At 40.6% G+C, this 24,611-nt stretch overlaps 1 long non-coding RNA gene across 2 annotated transcripts in view; it reads left to right on the forward strand.

The window, feature by feature from the left end:
• Positions 1-24,611, forward strand: part of LOC125445254 — a 72,935-nt gene that overhangs the window by 18,343 nt on the left and 29,981 nt on the right. The window contains exons 1-2 of one of the 2 annotated variants that reach the window (XR_007246282.1): positions 13,978-14,203; positions 14,441-14,507. This is a non-coding gene — a long non-coding RNA (uncharacterized LOC125445254). Of the gene's footprint in view, positions 1-13,977; positions 14,204-14,440; positions 14,508-24,611 lie in introns of those variants that run through there. The other variant, XR_007246281.1, reaches the window with a different exon arrangement.

A 24,611-nucleotide genomic window follows, 5' to 3' on the forward strand; every position in this document is an offset into this window, starting at 1 on the left:
TAAAAAAATAGTTTAATGGGAGGGTTCCCAACTGACCTGATTTAAAAATGTTCTGTCCCTGTGAAAATGGGCAGTTGGCGTGTTTCATGGCATGGAGGTAAACATTATCACCTAGTAAATAACTTCTCATTAAGCCTCTGTTAAAGGGACAGAACCAGACCATGTAGCAACTCAAGCTGATATGTGAAAAACCCCACAGATTGGTAGAAGAAAGGACTTTCTTCAGCCTTTGTTCAAAATTTATAGGTATGCTCTGAAAACAAACTAGTCATTAAAATGTGCCTTTAATCTGCAGCCATGTGATTAAATTTTCAGCTTGCCCATTTGACCCCTATCAATCAATCAGTCAGATGAAACTTCATATTAATAGTCTAGTGATTAAATTAATTATATTAATAATCTAGTGATTAAAATTTTGGAGAGTAGAAGCACACTACTACAACTCACTGTATGTGGGCCAACCCCTGAGACTGATTCAGAAACTAACACTAATCCAGAGAGCACATAACACCTGTGCTCCAATAGCTGCACTGGTTGTCAGTGGAATTCTGAATCAGGTTCAAGGTGCTCGTTTTAACCATCAAGCCCCACATTGCCAACAGAGGACTCTTCAGTCCTCCAATAAAAATCTCCTGGCGATCCCTGGCCCCAAAAACATGCAATTTTCCTCAACAAGAGCCAAAGCTTTTTCTGCCCTGGCTCCAGCCTGCAGGAAGTATCTGTCAGCAGACACCAGGGTCCACGGGACCTTTAACAGTTCTGCAGGGCTTATAAGACAGAGATGTTCCACCAGGCCTTTGGTTGAGGCCATTCGTATATTCTGTTCTTAATCGAGGAGGGTGGGATTAAAATTTAATAAAATAAAATAAATTCTTAAACCAAACAGAAGATTTCCAACTGGTAATGCTAACAAAGCAGGGAGGCACTGTTCAGAGACTCAACAAAGGGGTGGGGGTGCTTCAACTTTCTTCCACCTGCCTATTCTTCTCTGTGAATCCCCACAACTAGGGATTGTGTTTACTTTTTCCCCCAAATGGGGCTCAAAATATGAAACTGAGTCTGGCTGGGGAAAAAACCATTATTGGGAGGGGGTGTTACAATAGAGAACTGGAGACTGCAAAGGGGGTTAAGCACCACCTCCTTACTTATTTCTCCTCTATAAATGCTACAGAGGAGAATGGCTGGGAAAAGTCATGCAACAGAGAATTGGTGGGTGTGGGAAAGGATAAGCACCTCCCTCTGGCCTGCCTATGGTCTCCCATTACAGCATTCCTGATCACTGGGGATGCATGTTTGGAAAACATCTGCTAACAAAAAATGGAGAGCCAAAGTGGTGTAGTGGTTAAGAGCAGGTGAATTATAATCTGGAAAACTGGATTGATTCCCCACTCCTCCACCAGGGTGGCAGAGGCTTATCTGGTGAGCCAGATGTGTTTCCATACTCCTACATTCCTGCTGGGTGACACTGGGCCAGTCACAGTTCTTCAGAACTCTCTCAGCCCCACCTACCTCACAAGGTATCTTGTTCTGTTCCCCAAGTGAACTAATATCAGGTGCCTTGTACTCAGCCAAAACAGAATGTAAGACTCACAGACAAATGAGTAACAGTTCAAAAATGATTTACTAGTATTGAAAGTTTGGGAGGACTCCTCCCATGAAGACTAACTAATAAAGAATACTTGCAATGCTGGAAACAATTGGAGATCATTTGAAGAGCTTGCAGGCACAAATTCTTCCTTAACTGCTTCTAAGAAAGTATGATCTGCTTGTGCTTCTTCTGAGCTCTACCGGTGTCCTCTATCTGGACTTCCTGCAATTGTGTTGAAACTTGATTACTCAAAATACTATGGATCTCTAACACCTTATACGTCTGGGATATTGCTGTCCTTAGCCTTCCACAGACACCTGAAAACTAAAACAAACTAAACAAAGGGACTGCTAGCATATAAGATACCGTTGTGCTCTTACCTCTAGAGGGCTTCTTAAAGAGTCTTAATTAGTAAAGGTCTTACTAAGGTTCCCTCCCAAAGAATACTATACAAAAACAATTAAGCCCATTTTACTTAAGGGTATAACTGAGACCTAAACAAAGAAAATAGTGATGGCATCTCTAGGAGCATGACGTGTCTGTTGTGGGGAGAGGAAGGGAAAGGAGCTTGTAAGTCACCTTGAGTCTCCTTACTGGAGAGAAAGGTGGGATATAAATCCAAACGCCGCCACCTCTGCCGCCACCGCTGCCTCCTTCTTCTTCCTGCCTCCTCCTCCTCCTCCTTGTTTTGTGGTACAGACCAGGTGAAATTAAATGGAATAATCCCCCCCACACACACACACACATGTATGCTGTTTTGAATTTCAACAAGGAGCAGCAGCATACAATTATAACAGAAAGATATACAAATAGTATATAGCAATAAATTCAGTTCCTTCTTCTGAATATACCAGTAGCCAATTTACTTCTCTTTCCAAATTTCCTTGTAAATATCAGAAATAGCCAGGTTTCATTTAGGAAAAGAGTTGCTATTCAGTGTGCCATCCACATTAGACCTAACCCTAGGGTTTCCAGGTTTTTTATGTCTTGCAATTAACAGCAAACACCTTGTCATAAACATTTTAAAAGGTCAAAGAGATTGCAACAGTTTGGCTAAAGAGATAAATGGTCAAATAAAACATCAAATTGTTAATTCCCAGGTGACAAAAAGCTACATACAACCGATCAATAAGAAGGCACAAAGCATTCTGGGAAAGAGGGAAGGGTCAGCCTTGAAGTGTTAATAACTTGTTCACATTATTTTTGCTCCAGTTTATCATGTGACACAGAAGGTAGCCAGGCAGTTTTAACAGTAAGTCAGTGTTAACAGGCAAGCAAAAATGCAAGCAGAGAGGATTTAGAGAAATGACCAAGAAATTTTGAGATGGTAGTGGGAAAAGCAGGTGAGTACCAAACTGTGCTCCATTTATCTTAACAGACAGGTTAGCCAAGTCTCCCTTAAGATTTGATTTGCAGTTGACTTGGGCTGGGTGCTTTTGCCTTTCATAACTATTGAAAAATTACTCTTTCTGACAAGTTAGCATTTTTAGGTGCAATATGAGTCATCTTGTGAGTTTCTCTATTAGATACATGGGAGATCTCTGTACTTGTATGCATTTCAGCAATAGGACTCATTCTTACAGATGAAAATTACACCTCTTAAAATATTCAAGGGTTATTTGGCTACAATGTATACTTTACTGTGTGTACATATGTGTGAATGCATTTAACTGCATATATAGACAGATATATAAAATAAATATATCGCTGTATCACCATATCATACTTTGCTGCTACATTACTATGAAATAGTTGTCAATTTTAAGATGTTTTCCATGTAAATAAGTAATATTGACTTTCCCGTTATCAGCTCTGCATAAAAAAAATTGCTTAGGCCAAAGCCTGTACTATAAATCTGATGCATACCAGTTGGCCCTGTTAATTGGGAACAACAGTACCTGTTTTCTGGTACTGATTCCAGGAAAATCACAGTTCTTATCTTGTCTTCAAGAGAAATATTGATGATGCTTTTACGAAAAAATGTTAGACGACACAGAGCTTGCGCTGGAGTTTTCAGCCCCTTTGGTAATACGTTGACGTTTACATTTCAGAATAGGTTGGGAGATGTAACTTGTGTGAATTTTATTTATTCATTCATTAGAATAGTTATATGCATGTGCATTTAAATGCAAACTTATGTATAAAATGCTGCCATGCTGTTCCTACCTCCCTGTAATTCAGTCAATTGTTAACTTCTGCAAATGTCCTGGGGTTGCAACTGTTCTGTGATGTTAAACATTCTACTAAGCGTGCACTTGCTGTCCTTTAAGACAAAGAAAATAGCTATGGGGTTTTTTTTACTGTGGTTTGTTCCCAGCTTTCCCAGAAACTGGGAAACGATGTAGATTAATATAATGTGAAAAAGATAGAAAGGAGGATTCAACAATGTTAGTGGGGTGGTGGAAGCATCAGAGTGTGAGAACTGGGAAGTGTTTCAAATGTGCAAGAAGTGTCCCTAGTTTTGCAAAGGGTCCCTAGTTTCAAATGTGCAAGAAGTGTCCCTCGTTGGAGAGGATGAGGTTGATTTCACCTTAACAAGATTGTGCCTTTACATGATGTGCAGTGTGCCATCTAAATCAATACTGTGCAAATGAAAGTTAAATGGAAGAGTTTTCACTGCTCAGACACAATTGATAAAGTTCTGGCAAGAAGCAAAACAATCATAACCTGCTCAGCCGTTAAAATTATTGGGTGGGGATGCAAATATTTATAGAGGATTTTAAGACTGAATTTTGAACACTTGAATCTGCCATATTCTAAATCAAACCATTAATCTATCAAGGTCAGTATAATCTACTTCGACAGCCATTCTCCCAGATCTCAGGCAGAAGTTTTTCACATCGCCTACTATACTTTTAACCAGAGATGCCAGTAATTGGAGCAGGGTCATTCTCCATGCAAAGGACATATTGAGCTATGGCACCTCCCCTCAGGAACTTTGGGGATGGGGCTAGGCAGAATGCAGTGCTGTGTGATGCCATGAGATCACTTCCTGTCACATAAAACTATGGTACAATTTTACCATAAAAATTGGTGGGGTTGCTAGAGCATTGCAGTGATGCCCGATGGCATTTCCTGTTATGCAGCTGGGGGTGACATTGTAGCATCACCATGACACACACTTCCTGCCCATTTTCTCTTAACGTTGCACCAGAAACCAGCGGGAGGCCGGGGATGGGCCAGACATGGTAAGCCTATCCAAGTCAATTGCAATTGACATAACATGGTGCTCTTCAACCCACACTAATACTCATGTTGTTATTCCATGTTAATCTTACAACAAACATGTAAAGCAAGTTATGTTGGAATTTAGTGAGTTTCAGTGAGCGTCATTGTTTGGTGGGGTCTAAACCCAGGCATTTCTGGAATCTATCATTATGTCTACCATAGAACATTGCCTCTGGGTGGTAACTGTACTTTTTGCATGGCCCCTTTCATCTCTAAGCTGCAAACTTGCATCTTACAATCTCCTCAGTATTTGCATGGGCAAAGTTCTTCAAAGTATCTGAATGGAAGTGTGTATTTGCATTGTGCCTCTGTGAGTATTCTTTGATACTGTATCAGTGCAAGAAGATGATCACAATGAAAAGAAGGCATTGTCTTTTTAGAACAAGCCAACATATTCATTTTTATTAAGTTTATGTATCCGTTTTAGGTGGATTATAAAATATATTTTTAAAAAATCAATCTAACAGCATGAGACATCCAATAGGCAAGACAATAATACTAGGATGACATCTTTGAAAATGCAAATAAAAAACTGTCAAATCATGACAGATCCATAATGCAGAACCTGGATTACAAAGATGAATGCAGGCAAAACAAGGTGATCCATATGTTAAATGTTATGATAATCTACAGTCCATCCCGAGTCATGTCTTTCCAAGCCGAGTGACTTTAATGGACTCAGAAGGACATGTGTCAACTTAAGATGGCACTGCCAGTATACTAGCTGCCTTGTGTGAAAATTGCTCAACTGCTGAATTAGGCTTTGAATTAGGCTGTGTAAATGCAGGTAAGTTGGCTTGGCTGTGTTGTGGATCACTTTGTAAACAATCCTAATACCAAGGCTATGTTTAGATACATCTGAAAGTTTCTGAAAGTTTAAACCCATTAAAAAAATCAAGGCTTCAGTCATGCTTGAACCCAGTGGAAGGTCAGAGCCTCTCTTCAGTCTGTTTTTAATTAGCCTATATGTTTAGCTCTCTTATATGACAGAGAACAAGCCAACCTCTGTTTGCAGATCTGGATCTTCTATGATACAGTGATCAAAAGAAGTAAGATGATGAGTTAATTGCTAGGAATATTGTTTCATACAGTTTAATTGTGGAGGCTTAAGAGAAAGAAATGGAGTAGAGGACTTGCCTAAATCTAATTGCAGAACATCTGGCAATGTGTCAGCACCACAGCAACTAATGATAAGCTAGTGATTGTCCAGGCTGGGCATGCTTGTGTGTAGTTTGAGGGGAAAGTTTTAGGAATATATGACATCCCCCAAGCTTGATACCCTAAGTGATAGTCCAGTATCAGCCCTATTGAAATGAAAGGGAGTTATATAAATACCTTGTGGGTGGCTTCCTGTGGATTCCATCAGCAACCTTTTCCTCTCTTTCTCAAACCCCATGGAAATGAATGGGGATCCAATACAGCTTGGATTCTCAGTTATTTCAATGGGGATTTTAAAAGACATTTTCTTGGTAGAATGTGGCCAGTGTTTCAAAACCAAATCTATTCCAGACACACACAAAAGTCAACTAAGAATGAACATGTGAATGGGGGAGTAGATTGTACCTGCTGCCCCAGGCTCCGGATTTGTAAGCATCATCCCAAAGTCAAAACAGACACTCTGGGTATTTGTGTTTATAGGCTGCTTCTAAGCAATTGGAAACCCCACAAAATGCTATGAAAGATCTTGAGCTGCACCTCTGACAAGCTACTGCCCACCAGAGTAATCAATGCTGACCTTAAACGACCAACAGTCTGCCTCAATACAAGGCAGTATCGTTTGTGTTCTGTGAACACTTGATGTATGAATTGTCTAAGGCCATTTTGGAATTCTGTTTGCAAGGAAAAAACTCTCTCAAGGACAGCAAAATTAAGCAAAACCTATGGTATCAAATATAGACAGTGATGTATATATTGACTTACGAGAATCCATTTTGTAAGCTATAGAAATGTCACAAACTCAGTACTTTACTGTGACAGCATTTTTCAAAAAGGTTCTGCAGGCCAGTCATTAACATTCTTTCTGCACGATCAGTTGTTAGCAAAAGCCCTGTACAGATATTTTAGTTGTATTGAATGGGGAAGGGTCTTGGAGTTATGCCCACTGGCCCTATCCCCCCATCAAGTCCAACATTTAAGGTCCTGAATGCTTGGGAACTTGAACACTCAGACACACAGAGACCTGTACTGATGATCTGCAATTCTAGCATATAAAAACATGCTTGCACTACGAGCAGCTGGACACATCTAGGTTATCATCAGCCTGGAGAAAAAAATACCCTACCTATTTAACAGAGGCTTAATGTGTACAAATAGGCAGTTGATGGTACAGAGGTAAATAACCACACCAGGCAACTAAAATCGCATTAAACGTCTGTTAAAGAGGCAGCACTTTTTTTTCCCTCCAGGTTATCAACCCATCACAAAAACTTCCTGAAGAGAGATTAAACACACCATACTATGTTATCAGGAAACAAATCAAAGAGAGCCCTCAGGAAGAGTAGTTTTGCATGCCCTTCTAAAGGACAGTAGAGTGTCACCACTTCAGCTTCAGGAAGGATATTCTACAAGGCAGATGCAACAAAAAGAAAAGGCCCAGACAACTGAGGTCAGAGAAAGGAAGAATCAAGGGGTAACTGTGTGTAGAAGGCATACAGGTCTGTAACGGGCCCCGGACTGGGAACATATTCAAAGGTAGTATGACCAATACTGTGACTGGAACATAGAAGCAAATTAGTAGCAAATGTTGTTGTTCTGGAGCTGTTGTAATTTTTTTTAATGGTGTCTTTCTAGAAAGCTGTTTGAGGTAGCTCTCAAAGTAAACCAATATAATCAAACAATAAAAACAGCAGTAACTTATCAGTGTTAAATCAACCAGGACATAACAGCCTAAAATAGTTCTCAGACTAGAAACAGACGAAACAGCTTGAAAAAATGAAAACACTTGGTTAAAAACCTGAGTAAAAGCAAATACTTTTGCCCGGTGCTTAAAGTAGAATAAGGTAGGTACCAGGTAAGCCTCAAGAGGAGAGTGTTCCAAAGGTGGGAAATTTGCTCATAGTGTACATGAGCAAATACCTGTTAATGTACCTGTTAATGAATATGCAGCTGTATCCCAGCCCTCTCAAAAATCTAAAGGGGTCCAAGCCATTTTTTAGGCCACTAGCCATAATTTTAAAAAATTAAATGACGTCATGTAATGTACATAAAAATAAACTGTGAAATGTATCAAATCCCAAAAAATTAATATGTTCTCAGTTCAAGGTCACCTTTCAGCTTGAGGCCCAGGCCAAATAACCTTCCTTTCCCCCAGCTGTGTTTTATATTAGCTTCTGAATTGCTTTCAAGAACAGGCCAATAGCAAGTGAGTTACAGTAATCTGACAATCTAGTCATCTACCATTGTTAAGGTATTATCATGGGGGAAAGTTTTAGTGATTTTCTTCACATCAAGCACACAGTTTTATAAGCCTCTCTCTTATTTCAGTTTTATCTTTCTGTTAAACTGAAAATCCCAAACTTCCAAAATTGACTCCAACTGATTTGCTTAAGCATGACTAGCAAAGTTCCTTTTTGTTTCCCTAAAATGTTGCCCAGTATAAGAAAGGGGTGGGGGAGAGAACTGGTGTGAAAGTGAACAGTTATCCATTAGTTGAGCAACCAGTACACTCTAAGCTTTCCTTGATTCATTATGAACCTTCTGTAGCTCTCCTGGGGCCTCCCTGGCAGCAGTTGCTAACAGCTCCAGAGCAGCTGGAATGTAGAAGGAACAGGTGCTCTGGCTTACCACAGCTGGGACACACACAGCATAAAGAGAATAAGTGGCCACTGCTGTTTTCTGAAAGCTTCTGAATGAAGCCACCTACCTGAAGATGCTTAATTGTTTGATTCTCTTGCATCTTTCAGATTTTAAAAGGCTGGTTGCTGCCAGTATTTAACTCCTTAAACTATGGCTCAACTTCTGCATTTACTAAGCATCTCTTTTCAGCAACCCCCAAAAGCCAGCAAGTATGTTGGTCTTGATAAAAAAAAAGTATATTGGTCTCAATAAAAGTAAAAACTCATAAAGTCAATATCCTTTTCCAATATCATGGAACCCAAGACAGTGTACATCTGGCTCCCATCCGAGTACTGACCAAATCCAACCTTGCTTAGCATCAGCAAGGTTTCTATACCACGTGCCTTTGTGTTATACGTATTTGAAGATCTGCCTCCTCCTTATGGTCCAGCTAGGGTTGCTAATCTCAATATAAAATCTGGAGTTCTCCTAGAATTACAACTCATCTCCTCCAGACTAAGAGATCAGTTCTCCTGAAAACTAGACTCTATGGCATCGTGTCCTGAGCTCCTGGGGTGCTTCAGGAAACTGTGGTGAGTCTGTTTCATTCTAGAGCTTCCAGATTAGAGGACCCTGCTTTCTCAGGGGGGCTGTATTGATGCTGTCTTTGGGTCACTTTGGGAAGACCCTGAAACCCTGAACACAAGGGAAAGGTCTGCCAAGGCACGGACAGGTAGGTTGTCCTCTTCCTTCAAAGGAGACTCATTTTCCAATGCTAAAACAAGGCAGTCCATGTCACTATGATCCAGGTTGGAAGAGTGCTATTGCCTTAGAAAACAAGCAGAGTTAAAGAACAACACAGTGAGCTCATGTGCATGCAGTTGTTTTATTGTATAACATATGTGTCTGAACCACTCTGAGCCCGTTTGATGGTGGAAAACAGTCAATACATCTAATAAATAAATGGTTCTGCCGACTTGTAAGCAGTAGAAGCTGAACTTGAAACAACAACATGGATTTTCAGGAAAGGTATTTTTGTTTCAATAAGAATCCTGAATTCCTAATATCATTCTGGGAACCCAAACTAATGACCCAAAACAATTATTTTTGGTATATTTTCAGCTTGGGAGTTTCATTATCCACACCTTAATCCAAACTCAATTTTCTGCTAATGATAGGCATTTCCATCTTCATACTAGATCTTTCATATCTCCCTCACTCCCAGCTGTAGCACACTGATCTCCTCGAAACACTGTTCTTAGAGACAAAGGACCCTCAGGAATGGCAGGATGGGAAACTGGGATTCTGCAACAGGTAGAGGAACCTGGCATTAGCAGAAAATCTAGTCTGGATCCAACCTGGTGGGTGTAGTCTATCTTGTTTGTTCAAGCTTTGATGGGTGATTTTTTCCCTTCTTTATTTAGTATCTAATACTCTATATGAATTGTCCTGTGGTCTTTGACTGATGCTGTAGTAGTGCTTTAAATTTGAACTCTGAACTATCCTGAATCCCCCATTAGGGAAGAAAAGAGGCGCGCACAGTTTTTAAGCAAATGTTTAAGGAGGGGGAGAGAGAGTGTGTACAATCATCACAGTAGTTTATTCCTTACAAAATATTTTCATGAAATGAATACAGAATTACAAGGAGGTATTGCACCTAGTGAGGCCCTGAGATTTGCATTTAATCTGCAACCTCATTAACAGTCAAATATATCAAGAGTGGAAACCTTTCATTTCAGTGATGCAGTTACTGAAACAGCATGAAATCTATGTTGGATTTGCCAATAAAGGTCTCTCGAGGCAACTGGCTTTCTAGGGTCTAGCTAACCAAATGTGTTTGAAGGTATCTACTATTAAACTTTTCAACTTATTTAGAAACCTCTCAGAACTACTTGGAAGATCAGAGAAAGCTGACTGTGGAAGGAGTCTATTAACTTTTTGAGCAATTTAAACAACCTACCTCTGGAAAGAAATAGATACAAGTACTAGTTTCACCAACCCAGCATCCGTCTTTAATATTCAGAACATATTCCTAAGAGATGAATCTGATGAAGGGACCTTTGACCCTCAAAAGCTCATCCCCCAGAAATCTTGTTGGTCTCTAAGGTGCTACTGAACACAAAACTAGCTGTTCTACTGCAGACCAACACAACTACCATCTATTCTAAACCTAAGATCATTCTTAGGGGTGTTTATACAGAAATGGAAACCAGGGCAAGCCTCAAACTTCACCCTCAACCTCTTGTGATCTAGATACGCCCCAAGATTGCATTAGACTTTTTTTTGTCACTGCATCACACTGTCTGCACTTATTTAACTTAATGTCTACCAGTACCCCAAGATCTTGTTCTCACACACTACTCAATAGTGTATCCTCCATCTAGAGAGAAAAGAAGGAGAAAGAGAGAGAAAGATGTGGAATAGAAAAAGGGGGAAAGGGAGAGAAGGGTTTGGAAAAGAAAGGGGAAAGAGAGAGCATCTGCAGTGGTGGTGGTGGGGTGTTGGGGAAATGTTGCAAGAAAATGGAAGTCTATATTGTGGCCCATGATTACTAGATATTGTGGAGTTCTAACTTGCCAATATTGTTACAATATTATTCAGAAAACCAAGGATGAGCAAAGAATGGGTGAGGATAAAGTTGTCAACTTTTGATAATTTATATCAGTCATGCATATTTTGAAGAGATCTGTCCATAAGTTACTTACTAAGAATAGAGTTGGCCCCTTCATGTTGTGAAGACTTTAAAGCAATACAGATCATCAACAGGGTTACAATATTCTGTAGATATGTAATGTGAATAATGTTTTTATTTTTCGTTGCCATACTCATTCCAGAAACTGAAAAACTGCACAGGATAGGATAGATATTACTGATGTGTTGTCTAATGTTATCCCTTCACTAATAACGTATCAGTATCCATGACAAATATGTATAGATGCAGAACAAGAATTACTACTCCAGCCTTATCCTCTGCTTGCTACTCTGTCTGTACTCTTACTGTATATTCATCAGTTTAGAACATTTTATGCCACTTCTCCAATGAACCTGCCTGATGCAGCTTACAAGACAAAACACAATAAAAAGATATAATATTAAAATCCAACCGGACCATAAAAAATAAGATATTGAGCAATATAAACCAAATAACAGTTTTCACACAAGAATACAGTATAAAAATGGTGTTAAAAGTAGGAATTGGTGTTTGGTAAACCCAGAGCAGGAAAAAACCCTCAAACCACCTTGTTGGTATTTTTGAGGGTTTATTTCACCCGAAAAAAGGTGGCAATAAAAGAGAGTTAAAAAGTCAAATCCCAAAAATATGCTGATTTTTTTAGCATTTTTGGGGCCAATTCAACCTGCCACCTTAAAAAAAAAAGAGCAGAAAAACCCTCTTCCTCCCACACCTTAACTGCAGTCTGGCTGGATCCAATATTAAACTGTGCATGCCTTCATGACTTCGGAGGCAGCGTACCCAGTTCACTGCTGGACTCTGACAGGCTGAGCCCGCAGTTGAACGCTGGGCTCAGCATTCAGCTCTGCACTTGCCATGTGAGCCTCAGAGACAGCAGACAGCATGGGTTCAGCTCTGCTCTGACTGCTGCCTCCCAGATCCACATGGAGTCTGGAGGCAGGCATATTTTTCAAGTTCAAGTTTCATAACTCAAAAAGATTTGGGGAAAAAACAAAAAAGCCAATATGTAGTGTGGACTTTTTCGGATTGTTCAAAAATATCCAAATCTAATACGCTCAAACCCCAAAAATACCGATAATTTGTTTTATCCACTCCTAGTTAAAAGACCAACTCTTTAATTAAAAACCTGGGTAAATAGAAATGCTTTGGCCCAGCAACGAAAGAAAAGCCAGGTGTGTGTTCCTGGTCCTTGCTTTAAATGCAAGGAGGTGTTATTCAGGAACATTTACATAAGTGTTCGCCACACATGGGTATAGTGCCTATATATGCACAAATAGTATACACACAGGCTCTGTCACCATGATAAAAGAATTAAGCCCACATATGTGCAGCTTCTATGTACTTAGACATTGCCACATATGATGAATGCACATAGCTGGAAGGCAGAGCCAGGTTACTCTGTCTTAGTTTTCCTCTACAGATGTTGGCCTGTACATCGATACATGGTGTGTACAGCAAAAATAATTCCCATATCTTGGTTGTATGGTGATGATGAATTCCTAAGCTCAAACTATTTTTTCCAAATGATATAATAAAAAACCTGACAGGCCACATTTCGCCAGGTTAAAAAGGAGAAAGGAGAATATTTCAAACTCAGTTTCTGAATGTACAATTAAAATTTCAAATGTATTAACGATCTTCTGCTAAAGTACTAAAAGATGAATCTTGCCTTTCTTGAAACGCTGTAAATGATGAGTTGCAGATTTTTTCAGCCAAAGGTTTTATGACTGACATAAAAACATTCAACTAGCAGTTTCTCACCAAAATTTGTACTGAATAGGTTGCATCCTTTTATTTCATAAGCTATTGGGAGACTCATTAGTAGAAATGAGTGGACATTCCTTGGGGGGTTTTTTAGATCATTTTAAACAATTTTAATGTTTAATCATATTTTATGTTGTAAGTCATCCCCCAGCAGCAAGTTCTCCCTGGAGGGGTAGCATGCAATTTTTCTATTTGTTTCTATTTTTAACAGTTTTGGTATTCTGCTTTTTTCTATTGGTTCTGTATACTTCTTTCTATTGTGAATACATGTTAAATAATTTTTACATGCAGTTTTGTGTGTGTGCGTGTATATATATATATATAAAATATGTACAATATGCTCGTTAGCTGACCCACATAAGTTGACCCCACAGTTCTGAAAAATAATTAACCTGTTTGTCCTGTAAAGGGCCACAAGACTTGTTTTTATTTTATTTTATTTTTCTGTTTGGTGAATACATACAAAAAGTTAGTACAAGGTTACAGAAAATTACCACACACCCCAATACCCTATGCTCACTTTGCACTAGAGAAGAGCAAAATCCACATGGAGATTTTCAAGTCAAAGCCACAGGAACGAGAAAATTGAAATTGTCCTTACTTCCCATCTCACACACAGCCTCTCAGAGTCAAAAGACCGGCCCTGTTCAGAGAATAATGTCTCTTTGTCTCTTTATAGTGTTTTGGGAGTAACATGCTCACTTCAGCTTGAAGTCAATCTCTTAACTTTAGCTAACAATGCAATAAAATAACTTTCATTCTATCCCTTCGTTTCAGCAGATTGTAAAATAGGAACAGGGGTGAGGGGGAATCCTAAAGCTTTGACAGATGGTACTCAGCGTAGGGCTCCTGCTGAGCTCAGCAGGGCCTATGGTTTTGGACTGTCAGAAAGACTTTTGCCTATGAAGTGAATAACAAAAGTGTGGCCTGCCAGCCTGTTTCCTACAGAAAGACGGGAGTTGTTCGTGTCACTCTTAGCTTTCTTTTGGGGTGGTGGGGGGAAGCTTCAAAAACTTCAACAAAGCTTTAGGCTGCCCTGTGCAGCAGGCAGATGCTTTGCTACTTGAGAAATAACTTAGAAATGGAAATCAAAGAGGCAGGAAGAAATGCGGTAGGCCTGAAAAGAATAAAGTTTGAGTCTCCAGCAAGCGCCAATGGTGAGTTTGGATGACTTCAAAGAGGATTCCAGCTCAAAGAGAAGAGCTAGCTGTTCAATAGATGTTGTATAGTTTTTTTTTGAATGGCTTTGCCGAAGGAACTTGTGCCAAGAAGAGAGACTGAGAAAGAGAGAGAGAGGACTCTGGCTATAAAATGCCATTTATCTCAATTGTTGCTAGTTACTTCTCAGCTGCAAACCTGTTGGCAATATTTGTTTTGTTTTTTCCTCTCTCCAGAAATGCTCCCAGCTGGCTGAAAAGACACACAATTGAAATCAAAAACATTGCAAATAGACATTTTCTGGTAAGCCTAAAACTTTCTGTCTGATGGGGTGGATAGTTGTTTTAGCTGTAATTGTTATGGTGGTGTTACTTGTCTTTTTGAGACTGTCAAACTGTTCATCAAATATGTGTTATGCAACATTTGGTGGATTTCAACATTGATATGTAAATGAGGACACGGAGTGTGAACTGCCCAAAATTGATGGAATATTTTTCCCTAATTTTCAGATATACCCAGTTGCTGCAAATTATATCAATGTGTTTGTCAACAGTTTCCGGGGCAAATATGTATTTGGGTACTTGTTTGAATCCAGGATTGTCAGTGTTCCATGTGGATGGTGACTAATCCAGTCACTAAGTTTTGGAGCTTCACTCTAATGTAACTGTTCGTTTAGGCACCCAGCAGCCTGCTAGAGAACTGTTACTAGCTTTTAAAATTCAAAATTTAAAGATAATTGTATAGTATTGTGCCCTGCTAAGTAGTGTTGCTAGATCAACCCTCTTTAATTCATAGCTCTTTTTGGCATGAAATATTAAGTCAAGGGTACACTGCAGTCAGTGACTTACTTCCAGATAGACCTGTTCCAAACGGGAATGTCCAGTACAGAATAAAACCCTCGGTGCAATTATTCAAGGCACATTGATACTTGATTGAATGTCGTGCATTTCAAACCTCAGAGTGGCAAATAAGTATTTCTTTTTCAGGTATAATTTGCTGTGTGTTTCTTATTAGACCTTAGACTTATTATTTTACATTAAATCTAAAATGAAAAGCTTTAAGCATTCAGCATGGAGAGAGAGTAATTTTAGTTTGTGGGAAAGTCCTGCCATGCTGCATACATTCATATGAATTCTGTGCTGTTCATGAGACTACATGGATATACTAAGCTACATACGGTATATTATGGGGAAAGGGAGTATAATGTATGATGTGGCATATGTTCAGCTATGTGATATAGAATATATTATACATGCAATATACAAAATGCTACAAGGTGGTATTACTATGAGCTAGCATGGTACAGCTGATCAGGCATCAGCATAGGACCTGGGAAACCGATGTTCAAATCCCCACTTGCTCCATGGAAGTTTGCTGGGTGACCTTGGGTCAGTCGCACACACTCAGCCCTGACCCTGGCTAGCATTTAGATGGGAGAGTTCCAAGGATACCAGGGTTGTGATGGGCAGGTAGGCAATGGCAAACCACTTCAAAATACCTCTTGCCTTGAAAGCTCTATGGGATTGCCTTAAGTCACCTGTGACTTTCTGGCAACCGCCCCCCCCCCCCCAAAGATGTATGTGTTTTCCATAATGTAGTTCAACTGGCATATTTACTATGCTGTATACAGTTGCCAGCAAACAGTGACTTTGTACTACTCTGGATATGCGAAAACCAATGGAGAAGGATGCAAAATTCATATCAATGCAAATAAAAAATTCATTGTCATTTGTTTCAGAATTTATAAAGATTTATAGAATTGTTGGGTTGAACCCATGGGTCAGAAAACACATTGCCAAAATCTAGAGAATCAGTTTGTATGCAAGCACTACATTTTACATATTCAGCAGCTTTTAAAAAACTACTGTGGTTATTCAAAAATACTAGGGCCGGCTCAGGATTTCATAGCCTCTTTGGCCACTATGATCACATACCTGTGGGGCCACCTTTCCCACTACGCTCCAATATGAGACTTTGTTCTTCTCAGCAAAGCCTTCTGAGCGTGCCACCCTCCAGATGGGTAAGATTGGCAACTGTGCATACACGTGCATTCTTTGTTGTAGCTCTGCTTTGTAGAATGGCCAGCCTGAGGAAATCCATTCTTGTATCATTCTGCAGAATGTGTGAAACATAGACGTTCAGGGGCATTTTTTTTAAAAAAAATTAGAATTATATTCTGATAAAATCCTGGAGGTCACTTTTTAAAAGAGAATAGGACTGTAATAGGACTATAATCTAATGCCTGTTTATTGTACATGTCATCTAGCTCTTAGTGTACTCTCTTATACCTTTCTAATCCACTTTCTGCATTGTTGGTGGTATGTCAGGCCTTAGTTGTCTGTTTGCATTGTTTTCTAGTTCTGTAAGCCTAGTACTATTGCGTAGTTTTTTGGATGTCTTACACTGTCTCATTACTTGTTTTGAAATCTTCCCTTTGTCTCAGTGAGAAAGACAGACTATAAATATATTAATATGTCCAAAGTTTAGCATTTTCATAGAGAGCGAGCAAGGTGTAGTGGTTAAGAGTGGTGGACTCTAATCTGGAGAACTGGGTTTGTTTTCCCACTCCTCCACTTGAGTGGTGAACTCTTATCTGGTGAACTGGTTTCTCTGCTCCTCCACATGAAGCCTACTGCATAACCTTCGGCTAGTCACAGTTTTCTCAGAACTCTCTCAGTCCCACCTACTTCGCAACATGTCTGTTGTGGGGAGAGGAAGGGAAGTTTGTATGCCGCTTTGAGACTCTTTACTGGAGAGCAAGGTGAAGTATAAATCCAAATATGATAGATGAAACCATGTATATACTATGCCAAATGTATGCTATCAGAGCAATCTTAAGCAAGTTTGCTCAGAAGTAAGTCCCATTGTATTCAATTAAGCTTACTCCAAGGAGAGCATTCTTAAGATTACAGCCTGCCACCCACATAATCTCATTAATTCAGTAGGAATGATTCAGCAGGAGTTACTCCTGCATGAGCTCATAGAAATGAAATGCAGGTTGCATCAGAGCAAAGGAACTGTTCCCTACAAATTACTGTTTTTGGCTGATTTTGCACATTAAAAATGACCTGTTGGGACCCCAGGAATGCCCCGGTGCAATGGGGAGTTCCCCACAGTTCCCGGCATTGCAGTGTGTCTGCCACGCTGTTGCCCTGGCACCGCCCCGCAGCAGTGGCTTTGCTCCAGGACTTCCCAGAACCTCAAAGGTTGAGGACCTTTTGGAATGCCCCTCTGTTGCTCTGGTGGCTTCTGCTGCCATGAAAACTCCTCGGGAGCAGAACAAGGCCATTTTTCCTGCCTTTCCACTCTGGTCCGCCCTTCCAATGAATGGGCGCCTCCAGTGGTGAGATTCAAATAATTTAACAACTAGTTGTTTACAAGCACCATTTTAATAAACAGTTCTGCCGAAGTGGTGCAAACCTGCTGAATCCCACTACTGGGTGCCTCCCCCACCCCTGCAGTGAAATAAAACGCACGGTGGGAGAAAACTTCCAAAAACCTTGAGAAAACTTGCAGAAAAGCGGCATGTGAAGGCACTGCAAATGGAAGGGTGGCGATTCCCTTGCACACGCAAGAAGTTTTGACTGGGGAGAGGGTTGGAGTACTGTGATTCCCTTGCACATGCAGGGATTTTAGATGGGGGAGGGAGGGCACCAATTCCCAGCATCCGTTTTGTGCAGAGTCATTTAAAACTAAATTGGTGAAAGTGAGTGGGGGGAGCGGGGAGGGAGATTCAGCCAATCAGAACGTGGAAAACAGAGGTTGCCTGCATATGCGTAGAAGACATTGCCGAAGACTTCGCGGTGCAAGAGAGAGAGCCAGGGAGCAATGCAAAGTCAACAGCAGGGTGAAAAGCGCTGCAGCAGTTGCGCTCCCGATATAGCACGGGGGATTTTTACTGAGCAAAATCAACTTTTGTCACCCTAAAATAAAAATTATACAGAAGATCAACTCAAGGACAGCCACAGCATTAACCCGTTACCAAATCATTCTTAAGTAATCCTATATTTGATGGCCAAGTGTTTGTTTGCGTGCACTCATGTGTGTATCTTTTGGGTGACTTTCCCAACTAAAAGTGATCAAACTGAAAGGGGTAAACAGGGATAAACTTACAGTAAAATCAAAGCTACAAATTTACAACAAATAACATTAAACTGTCCTAGAGAGAATCCACATGAACAAGAATGAATAATGCATGCAGGGGAAAGGATGGTGCAGCTGGCACCATACTGTAAGATAGCAGTATGTAATAGTGTTACCGCTGCTGCTCAGGTAACAATAAGTGATTTCAGCTCAGCAACGTAATGAGGTGCAGGAAGCCGGCGTTCTTCAAAGCAAAGGATTTTATTTGGAAGTGATGGTCACAGCTCGGGCAGGAGAATCACGCTCTTGCAACCCAGTGCAAGAAGTTTTATTCCCAAACTTCAAAGGGGCAAAGGGGCAGGGAAAAGGGGAGTTGAGGGGGCAAGTCCCTCACCAAACGCCAATAAGAAAACAAACAACACAAAAGCAAGATACAGTTACAACTTCTGAATGAGATTACAAAATCCCGCTGTCAAACGTCTTCCCGCAAGATCTCGCAATGGTGCTGAAGGGAGAGCAGATAAGGTCCATTCAGAAAATCCAGGTGGGCTCGCTACCGCACCCAGCTATCTCCTTTATCAGATGGCTGTTTCCTTTAGTAATACCCTGAGGCTCCCGCCTCACTTCGTCGCAACAAAGAAAAGTTCAAACTGTCCAATGGTGGTCCCCGCAGTCTTCCAATGGCTGGGGACCTCCGGGTGCTGGCAACAGATTCAATTTGCAAGTCCAAAAAGGGTCTTTGTCTTTGTTAAGGAGTCGGCTGGGTGTTGGTCTAAGCTGCATTCCAGAGCCAACTTTCTTGTCCCTTAATATCAGACTTTACAGGCTACTGCTTCTGCTATCAGACACAAATTTCAAAAATAACATTTCTAAACTTAAACATTAGGGAAACCTTAAGGGATAAACACATATACTTATAGGCAAGACTTTCCTAAACCTAACAATAACAGAACCTTAAACTAACTGGAGAACCTAGTCAAACTAAAATCCTAAACAGCGGGCACATCATAAATTCAACTCTGAAGGGGCTTTTATTACATCCTAGAATGGCATAACCAAGAGGGAAACCATATATCATTGGCACAATTCATATATTTGCAATCTTTGCAAGTCTTATGAAGGCTTCTGAGACACACAAGTCTCTGCGTCCTAGCATGGAGCCTGTGTAATCAGGCAACCTGACTCAGGAAAATATTTTGTTTATTTTCCTGGTGGTAACAATAGGGGATGAGATGGACACCAACACTGGAAAGGTTTCATTGGGTCTGTCTGTGATGTTATTTGATTGACAGATATCAGTTCAGTACCACCTTAGAGATATTTGGGATATAAGCGTTTGAGAGTCAAAGCTCTCCTTCGTCAGATACCTGATGAAAATCATGTTGATTTCTAAGGGGCTACTGGACTGCAATCTAACTGTTCTACTGCAAATCGACACGGTTACCTTCTGATATTATCTGAACCAAGGACAGACCCAGAAGCACAGGGAGGCTTCTGTAGCAATATTGCTAACTGAAAGCATTTTTAAATGCCTGGTTTAATTTGCAACAGAATTAGGATACACACTCCAAATATAACTGCTCAAGTTACACTGGGAAATATCATTTGTATTTTAAAGAAATTTGCTAAATCATCTAAACTGACTTCCACTACATCCAGTCCACTAAATTATTATTATTATTATTATTATTATTATTATTATTATTATTATTATTATTATTATTATTATTATTATTATTATTATTATTATTATTATTTATTCCACTTTTATACCGCCCTCCCCCAAAGGGCTCAGGGCGGTTTACAACATAGAATACATATAAGTGGCTAAACAGAATAAAATGCTAAAATTTATACCAGATTAAAATGCAGCGCTCCAGATTCATAAATATTTAAAACAGATGGCGTTCAACCTTTGACTCCTCTAACTCTGAGAGGGGAACAGCGGATCTCAGTTGTTAACGGGCACCTATCAGCAGCCGGCCTCCCCAAAAGCCCGGCAGAATAACTCAGTCTTACAGGCCCTGCAGAATTCGTTTGTCCCGCAGGGCCCGGACAGCTGACGGAAGAGCATTCCACCAGGCAGGGGCCAGGGCCGTAAAAGCCCTGGCCCTAGTGGAGGCCAGCCGCATCATAGAGGGGGCGGGGACCTCCAGCAAATTGGCCTCTGCCGAACGCAGAGACCAACGTGGGACATATGGGGCCAAACGGTCCCTGAGGTACAAAGGTCCCAGACCGCGTAAGGCCTTAAAGGTTAACACCAATACCTTGAAGACGATTCAGAATTCAACCAGGAGCCAGTACAGACGGTGCAACACGGGTGTGATGTGATCTCTGGAGGCACCTCCCGTGAGCAAACGAGCCGCCGCATGCTGGACCAGTTTCAATTTCCGAATCAGCCTCAAGGGTAGGCCTGCGTAGAGCGAGTTGCAATAGTCTAATCTAACATTCTCTGGGCGAGAGAAATTTTCAGTGGATAGAGGAATGGTTATGAACCCATCCCTACACACCAGTTCTTTTCTTCAATTGCCTGCTGTCCACCTGCATTTGTGTTGTGAGGAAAGCACATGCTTGAGAAGGATCTCTAAATCGAGGAGCTCTGCTCTTTCTCTTACAAGATCAGAAGGACATTGACCCCTTCATTTTTATCCTGCTCCAGATGAACACACACCCTTATACCCAGCCCTGTCTACATATTAGTGAAAGCACAACTCTTTGGCAGGTGTTTTTTGATCTAAGAAGCAAAATCTCTGAACAGTCCATCTGTTGCACCTGCCCTTCTGTGCCTATAGTCTTTTTTTGCTTCAGTGACTGCAAGGGCACTGTGCCAGCCCTCTTTCCCCCTTCACATCTTGGACCCAATAAGCACTTTAGAGAGGACATTTTTTTAAAAAATTCAACATTCTCTTCTTTCACAGATGCAAGAGAAAAATGCCAAGCATGAGGATAAATTACCAAAGAAAGGATGTTTCTTTCAACTCTTGTAACATTAATGTGTGTGAGGGGGGGGGGGAATTTTGAAGGGAATAATAAATGGATAGGAGGGGGTGCTCAAAGCTTCCCCCATCCACCATTGGCCTCCTGAAACAAGAGCTGGGTTTTTAAACACTGATCTTCCTCCAAAGCCAGAAATCCCTAGCTGCAGGCTGACATTGGGGCGCGGGGGGTGGGGGGGGGGTGGGTTCAAAACAGAAGTGCTGGGTGGTGCATCACCCCCTGCTCATCAGTCCTGTGCTGCAAATGCCTGTCGCCCCTGCATATGATGACTGATAGATTTGTATTTAAGAAGCTCATGTTTGCTGATATCATGATTCATTCTGCTCTGAAAGTAACCCTATCTAATTACACATCTGGAATGGTTATCTTTTTATATATGTTACTTACTTGTATCCCTCTTTCTTTCCTAGAAGGACCCCAAACAGTTTGCAACAGCAGAAAAGTAGATGATGAATAATCCAACAAAAAAGCAAAACAAACAAATTTCCCTTCCTATGCTCTAACAGCCTCTGGCCACAGCCAGGCATTATAGGTATCGTAACAGGAAAGAGAAAAGTGCAGCTAGGATGTTGTTCAGCTGGTTAGATGTTCTGCTCAACAGTTCCCCCTCCTGTACCTGCATTAGGGTTATTGGAGAATCTGAACTGTCTTGGGAAAAGAGCTTGTGTTTTGGCTGGAAGAATCTGGCAAGTAAAATAAGATAGAACTTGTTTGTCCAATATTCATACGTTTGTGGACATGTGGTTGGATTGAGGGATGGTGTTGTACAGATGTGTTCAGGCTTTGAACTGTCTGAATGCTTCAGCATTGGCTCAGGAACTGTTTCAAAGCCTACAATGATATTTACTCCAGTTGGCACATTCCCACTTCTCCCCACAATTTTTAAAATATTTACTTCCCAGTTGCTTAGAATTCTTGCAGTTAACGTGCCCCAGCATTCCTTGTGAGGAGGGGAGGTAGTCGGTTCTCGCTTCTCCTTTTTTTTCGCAGCAAAAGTGACTGTTCACAAAAAAATTAAATGATCATAATTGTGCAATTACAATATTACTATCATGACTTTTAAAAAAAAATTAATGAGCACATTTTGCAGCCAAAAGGAATGCAGTAATTAAAGCCTTTCCCGCTCTGACCTTCGTTTCCCCCACCATGGAGAATGTCTTCCTAATCAGTTTCTTCAGGTAAGTGAGACCATTATAAGAGAGCAGGAAGTAACTATTATCTTCTGACCTACCTGAAGAAACTGATTAGGAACATGTCCTCCAAAAGAAGGGGGAGGTCAGGGAGGGGAGGACTTTAATTACTGCATTTCTATTTGCTGGAAACTGTACTCATTATTCTTCATAATATTGTAATTGCACAATTATGATCTTTTAAAAAAAATTAAAATGTAATTACCACTCAAATTTGTTGTGAAAGGGGTGGGGGCAGTCATTAAAGCCTCTCCCATACAACAGATCCATTCAAGAATTCTGCTTTAAAACTGAACAAGAGAATTTAAAGGGACAGTAGCCCTGAGATATCATAAACCGCACCTGTATGGTAAAAGGTCCCCTGCGCAAGCACTGGGTCATTACATACTGACCCATGGAATGACATCACTACACTAGGCACACTATGTTTAGGGGTGGTTTGCCATTGCTTTCCTAGTCATTTACACTTTACCCCCAGCAAGCTGGGTACTCACTGTACCAACCGCGGAATGATGACTTTGAATCAGCTACCTGAAACCAGCTACCTGAAACCAATTGTTGTCAAGTTAAAGAAGCCTAAAAGGCCTTTTATCCCTACAAATTAATTAGCTTCTGTAGATTTACGTCTGTTTGGTTAGTTACAAGAAACAGTTCACACATGGAACCCTCTCCATATAATGGTTGTTCAGCACACAAATTGAAATGGTTTGGTGGCGTGTGTTGAAAAAAATACACATTTTGGACATTTGTGGTAAGGCAGAGATGAGTGTTTTACCTGTGAAGTGAGCTCATCTCACTATGGCCCTCTTTCAAACTAGCATTAGAGAGAGATAAGTTTCATATTAAGCAGCATTTTTAGCAAATCAGATAATCTACCTCAGTATTTTGTCCACTGACAACCAGCAGTAAACCAAGGGCTCAGGCAGAGAAAGCTCTGTCCCAACCCTGGCTACCTGAGATTCTTTTTACTCAGAAATACCAGTGATTGAAACTGGGACCCACCTCCGGTGCAAAGCACATCCTTTACTGCTGACCTACAGTTCTGCTAAGGCCTTATGCACTCTACACTCTCTCCATGCCCCACCTTATCACTTTCTACATCAGCAAAAATTAATACATGAGCTGGAGTAGCATTGGGTTTGCCCTGACCTGGATAGCCCAGGATAGCCCAACCTTGTCAGATCTCAAAAGCTAAGCAGGGTCAGTCCCAGTTAGTATTTCGATGGAAGAACCACCAAGGAAGCAGGCAATGGCAAACCACCTCTGAAAACCCTCTCTGGTTGCCATAAGTTGGCTGTGACTTTAGGGGTGGGGTGGGCAAGTATTGGGTTTATGAATTGTTCATGAGTCTAGGATTCCCTGGCACAACTCCTGTATGGTGCCACCTTTTTCATTAAATTCATAACTTTGCCTTAAGTCCTAGACCTTCACCCAAGCTTAAATGAAACTTAAGTAATTGCATTCGCTCACAGTGATCCTTAGATACCTTCGCTTCACTTTTTCTCCCTCTCCCCTTTGTTATCTCCCCCACTGCTGAAATTTATTTGTATATGATTCCCCCAAGGCAGGGATCTGTCTTTCTTCCCTCATGTTATCTACAAACCACCATCTATTCTGGTTGTGCTGAAATGCATGCATTACTACTCCAAAGTATCTTCCTGAGCCTTATATCTCTCTTTCAACGCAAGCAACAAATCCACAGAGATCCCCAATAGACCAGAATTTTAATGTTGCACTGGCTTATAGCAGTTCTCTTTATTCATGGTGGGGCAGGACAGATGGGGGAGCTTAGCATGAGCACAGCGCTTGCTTTTCTTTCATATGAGAGAGAGAGAGAGGCAGCCATGACTTGAAGAAATAATAATGGATAATTATGTTTATCCTGTTTTTAATTTTATAGTGTAAGCTACTTTCAGCACTGTTTTTAGCAGAAAATTATGGTATAAAAACTGCAAAACAAACAAATAAACCTATATTGAATATTTCTGCCTTCAGGTCTTGAAAGTTAGTTTGTTCTCCAAAATGGACAGTAGGAGGAGCTCTCCATTTGATTCACTGATGCTGTAACTTTGCATTTTTTCCTCTGTGTTTAAAACTAGTGCCACATTGGAAACGTATTGGTATGTTCCTAGGATTT

The sequence above is a fragment of the Sphaerodactylus townsendi genome, linkage group LG01, assembly GCF_021028975.2.
Source record: "Sphaerodactylus townsendi isolate TG3544 linkage group LG01, MPM_Stown_v2.3, whole genome shotgun sequence".
Lineage (NCBI taxonomy): Eukaryota > Metazoa > Chordata > Lepidosauria > Squamata > Sphaerodactylidae > Sphaerodactylus > Sphaerodactylus townsendi.